The following is a 6289-nucleotide window of genomic DNA, read 5'->3' on the forward strand; positions in this document are numbered from 1 at the left end:
GTCATACAGCTACTGAATCCCTGAAGTGTAGTTAGTGTGATTAAGAACCTGAAATCTTAATTTTCCTTAGTTAAAATTAGCCATATATGGCCAGTGAATATTGTATTGGACAACATAGCCTTAGGTAATATTAAGCAGTAATAATTGAGGAACTCATACTATATAGAATTTCTAAAATACTAATTGAGCTATGAAATAAAAGAATAATAAAAATAGCATCTGAACATATAAGGAGAGATAACTTTTATGTTGACAATGCTTTTTTTCTGTGTGTGTGCAAGTGTGCATGTGCATGCACCAGTCCTTGAACTTGGCCTTGGTGCTGTCTCTTAGTTTATTTTGCTCAAAGCTAGTACTCTACTGGTTGAGCTACAGCTCTACTTCAGACAATGTGTTTTAGTTGACAGTGTTCAATCCTCCTCACCCCAATTCACACGCATTGTCCCCACTGTGGCGTGTCCTCTGCAAAAAGCATTCCTTGCATTTTTATTGTTGGTTGTTCTTTGGATTGCAGAGATGCACAGATTCAAATGCCAGAAATTGGTTTCCAGTGAAACCAGTGTTTTCTTTCATGTGCTTTCAGTCTTAAAAATGTAGTAAATCAAACCTTATAATTTTTTTAGATGAACTTAAAATCATTTCTAAATGAAATTGATATGTTCATTTTATCAGTGATCAACCTGGAACAGAGGTTTTTCATATTTATACCTTTTAATTTAATTCTGGAAGGTAGTTTGTGTTGACTAGGCCAAGTGCTTTTGTTTGTGAGAAAACAAGATGAATTTTTCTGTATTCCATGGTCACAAAGTACCACCCTAACTATACGTGGTCCTCTGGTGAGCTGTAATTTATAAGAGGGCAGGAGTGAGGATGGCAAACTTAGGGCCAACGTGCCTGGCTTGTTACAGCCCTTAAACAACTCAAAACACATGTTAATGTTTAATCTTTATATAAAAAATACAAGTGCCAAAATATGCCTTCTACCTTAAACATTTATACACTGCATGGATTTTAATGAAATAGTTTTCAGTCTGTGTAAGATTTTTATAATGCTAAGAAGTAAGCTTATTTTTAGTTGTAAGCTTCCATTGAACAACTGCTGTATGAATATATCTCAATTTTGAATACCTTAGTTTTCTGGCTATCTGTATGTGCATTTTTGTAAATTTCCAGGGAAAGGACCTGATATTGAGAGAAATTGTATAAAGATATTTGTTACTGGTTTGTTACATAGTACACTGATTAGAATTTTCTTTAAACCTTGTATAGACTTCTTGTCTCCTTTCACAGGGTTTTAAGTAAACATACTTGTTAGTGAGACATGTAATCTAGGAAGTGTGTACTCTCATTTCTTCATGTATAATGGCAGTTTGTACAGTTGTACCAAAGAAATTTGCTTTTTTAAAAAGAAGTTGCCCGAACTGGGGGAATAAAACCAAAACCCCCTCCAAAATATGTATATTACCCCCATTCCTGGAATCCAAATAATTTAAATTTAGAGCTGAAGGCAATAATAGTTATTTTAAAGTTAATGTATTTTAAGGAATGTACACATTTCATTAAGGAAAGTAGTGTGTGTGTGTGTGTGTGTCTGTGTGTGTCTGTCCTGTGTGTGATCAACTTAGGGCCTGGGTGCTGTCCCTGAGCTTTTGTGCTCAAGGATGGTTTTTCTGCCACTTGAACCACAGCTTCACTCTGTGGTTAATTGAACATAAAAGTCTCATGGACTGTCTTACCCAGGTTTGCCTTGAACTGTGGTCCTCCAATCTCAGCCTCCTGTGTAGCTAGGATTAGTCATGCCCTAATATGTAGACCAGTCGTCTTTAGGGTCAGATTTCCAACAACTGTATGTAGTTATTGACCATTTTAAAAATACTCGAACCTACTATCTTAAGCCAAATCTCTGCTTTTAAACTTATATACCCCGCCCCAAACTGGACTGCAAGCGATGATTTGGTGCATGATCTACTAGCATACCTTCTTATATTGTGAATGTAAATAAAATTTCTAAGTACACCAAGTATTAACTAGGTAATTTAAAATGATTTCTAGTTTTATCTTTGGCCAAGTCCACTTGGTAGCTTATTTGGAAATGAAGTACATTAGTATGTATATGAGCGTTGTGTTTTGATTTATCGGTTAGGTACTTTCCTCTTTTTCAGGAGTGATAGTGAACATAGCAAATCTTTTTCATCCTGATGTTGGGCAAATTTCTTTCCAGAGCTTTAATTGATAACTAATTGACAATCTTGTGAAAAATAAAATTTATATTTTATATTTATATAAATATATTTATAAATATACAAAATTTTTTATTTTTTTCACTCTAACAATATTGGGCACATAGTAACTAATAAATGGTAGCTCTTGTTAATATATAATAAAATAACTATATTTCAATGTTGAGTTTTGTGCCACCATTTAAGTGGTAAGACTAAGTATAGATTCTATGAAGTACTCCAAACTGTAGCACGTGAAGGAAAAACTTATATTTCTAATATAGAGAATATTAAAATAGGTAGACAACAAAGTATAATGAACTACACATGTATTTATCAAGTAGGCCTAAGGCTGTGGCCGATCTTATCCCATCTCTGCTCCATGTAAAGAAATTCCAAATGTTTTAGTCATAAATATTTTGGTATTTACCTCAAGTGGTAAAATTTTATTTTTAGGAATAAAATCATGAATCACACAGATCTCTAATCAGCAGCTAGCCAGTTAACATTCTGATTTCTAGGAGCTTATTTTTAATAGTCATATACAGATATGTTAGTATTGGGAAATTAATATGATGAATACAGAGACAATAGCTCATACAAAGATAATGAAAAATTACTATTTCAAGTAGAATAGATGCCAAAGTTTATAAATTTGGTGGTACAAAAGCTTATGTGGAAAAGAGTTGAGGTTGAGGAGGGGGTGTGTCTTGCACATTCTAAGTTAATTTTTCCTGTGGGCATATATACAGATAATTAAGTCAGTTGTGGTTGTGCCTATAATCCTAGCATTTAGGAGATAAGAGGCAGAACGATCAACAGTTTGGCGCCAGCCTGTACTGCATAGCAAAATCTTGTTTCAAAAAGTGCAAACACTGGGAGTGGAGGCTCATGCTTGTAATTCTAGCTACTCTGGAATCTGAGATCAGAAAAACCATAGTTGAGGCCAACTTGTTCTTAGGATTCCATCTCATCCAATAAAGAGCTGATGTGATGGTGTGTGCCTGTCAGCTAAGAGGGAGGCATAAGTAGGAGGATCGTAATTTGTGAATAAATGAGATGTTACTGGAAAAAGTAGCTGCAGAAGGTGTGGCTTCGTAGAATACTTTGCAACCCCTGAGTTCAAACTACCCAAATAAAATTGGGAGTAAAGGAGCCAGTAGTATGGTGAAATTGCCAACAATGACTACTGATAATGAGTTTGAGTTTTTAAAATAAATTAATGGGAAAAGTAACTGGATGAGCAGTAGAGATAAAAAAAAAAGTGATATATATGCAAAAATTTGATAGTGTTAATTGAAGACAATTGAGGTGGAAACAAGATAAAGAAGATTACTCTGTTACCAAACTTCCTCTATTATGATCAGAAGGGGATCAGTGAAAAATCAGGAGGCTTATTATAGCCTTCATCTGAATGTAAAAGGAATCCCTGAACCACATGGATGACTAGAGTTGCCAGAATTTCATAATTAGATGATCTTATGAGTTTGTTGTGCTGTGGCTACACTGAAAGTATATTCATTAAGAACTACATAATTAAGTCAGGGAGCCCAATTTTAGATTGCCTAACTGGAGGCACAGAAAAACATCTAGATACTATTGTCCATCTTGATACTGAAGACAGAGGGACAGTGGTTTAGCCCACTATAGACTTCAGACGCTGAGAAATGATCACTTCATTTTGCTAGGATAGTTGAATAGTAAGTGGTAGTAAAAAGTTCACAACAGATTACTGCCTTCTGTTTTTCAAAACACTTTCACTTACTTCTAGTGGTCTTAAGGTCTTTTGAAATGCAAATCAAAGCATTGAGATTCCATCCCACCCCAGTTTGAATGGTTTTCAAGGAAGCATGCTGAGGAGGATGTATGTAGTGTGTATGCTGTTGGGAATATAAATTAATGCAGCTAATACGGAAATCAGTACAAAGGTATCTACTGTGTTATGCTATACCACTTTTGGACATATATCCAGAGGAATGTAAACTAACAATAAATTGAGACACCTGCACATCCATGTTCATTGCAGCACTACTCATAGTAGACAAGAATGGAATCATAGTGCTCATTAAAAATGAATAGATAAATACACCATGGAGTCTTTTTTTTTTTTTAGCTATAAAGAAAAATAGTTGTGTCATTTGCATAAAATCAGTGGAACTGGAGATCATTACATTAAATGACTCCAAGACAAACATTTTCTATCATATGCAGAATATAGGCCTTTAAAAAAATACAAAAAGAGACTTTGGGGGGAAGGAGGTAGAGGAGCTAACCAAAATGTGGAAGATGAAAGCCAGACTCAGAGAAATCATGTTTTCTTCCTTATGCAGAATCTTTCTTTTTTGACAGGGGTTGGAGAATGGGGGGTGGAAGGTAGAAGGATGAAAAATAGGATGACAGGAGTGAATAATTGAAGTACGTTATATGCAGGTATGAAAATAAAATAATGAAACTACTATTAAAATTGAAAAAGAGAAGAGGATTAATAGGAAGTAAGACTTATAGCATATAAATTTTAATGTATGCCCTCATTCATTTATGTGCCTTGTCATCAATAAAATGAGATGCCAAGACTCAAAGTGCTTAATGGTGTTTTATTATTATTATTATTTTTTGGCCAGTCCTGGGCCTTGGACTCAGGGCCTGAGCACTGTCCCTGGCTTCTTTTTGCTTAAGGCTAGCACTCTGCCACTTGAGCCACAGCGCCACTTCTGGCCATTTTCTGTATATGTGGTGCTGGGGAATCGAACCCAGGGCCTCATGTATACAAGGCAAGCTCTCTTGCCACTAGGCCATATCCCCAGCCACACTTAATGGTGTTTTCAAAATTCCACCACAGTGATGCTTCTAAACCCAGCCCTACACAGTCTCCAGGTCTAGTTTTTGTTATGTTTTCCTTTTATTTTATTAGTATTGTCATGTTAGTTTATTTTTTGAGATAGCATCTGACCATATAGGTTAGGCTGGCCTTGAACTTCCAATCCTGCTTCAGCCTCCAGAGCAAGAGCCAGGAAAGCAGGCATTCCCCTTGCCTGGGTAGATCTAGTTTTACTACCACACACAGTACTTGATGGGATCTGAAAAGAATAGAGCCAAATATATTTAATTCTTTTGGATAAATCTACTTTAATGAATCCTAGTAAATTATTTAAATACAGTTGTTTTATAAAGCATAAAATTTAAATGCTCTCAAAATGTTTAGTAAGTCTAATTTGTAAACTCCTTTGGGAATTTGGATTAGGTGGATTTTCCTAACATCTAAACTGGTTTCCGATAATTAGATCTGGAATATCTTTCAAGGAGTCTGAGATTTATTTCTTTTTCAGAACAAACTTGTGTATTTTATTCTGTGCAAGTTGAAATAAATAATCATTACATAATTCATTTGTATTTAATTCAAAAATTATTAAATGTTTTTCTGTAGTATGTAAATTAATTTTACTTTGTTAAATTCTAAGTAAGGACATAGAAATACTTTTGTAAGGAAAAAAACAGTTTCTGAGGAGAAAAGCACCTTGATTATTAACAAAATGTGAAATCTAATTAAAATATGCAAAGATGTGTAACTGTAAAGATATTGAAAGTCAGATCATAATATTTTTTATTTTTTTTTTTTTGGCCAGTCCTAGGCCGTGAACTCAGGGCCTGAGCACTGTCCCTGGCTTCTTTTTTGCTCAAGGCTAGCACTCTGCCACTTGAGCCACAGTGCCACTTCTGGCCATTTTCTGTATATGTGGTGCTGAGGAATCAAACTCAGAGCCTCATGTATATGAGGCAAGCACTCTTGCCACTAGGCCATATCCCCAGCCCAGATCATAATATTTTCATCAGTGCTAAGTCTATGTGTTTATATATAAATATGTTGCTATTATATATGTTTTTACCTATTTTTTTTCTGGTGGTAAAAAGTTGCTTGAAGTGTCCCAGGTTCGTGATACAATGTTAAATGATTGGATTGGTTTATAAAGCTGGCTTCTGAAAGAGTATGATGCTAATGTTTAAAGTCTTGAGTCTTTTTATCCAGTGAATAGGCCCAGAGATTGCAAGCATACTGTAAGAGAGAAACTTCA

The sequence above is a fragment of the Perognathus longimembris genome, chromosome 14 (genome assembly GCF_023159225.1).
Source record: "Perognathus longimembris pacificus isolate PPM17 chromosome 14, ASM2315922v1, whole genome shotgun sequence".
NCBI lineage: Eukaryota > Metazoa > Chordata > Mammalia > Rodentia > Heteromyidae > Perognathus > Perognathus longimembris.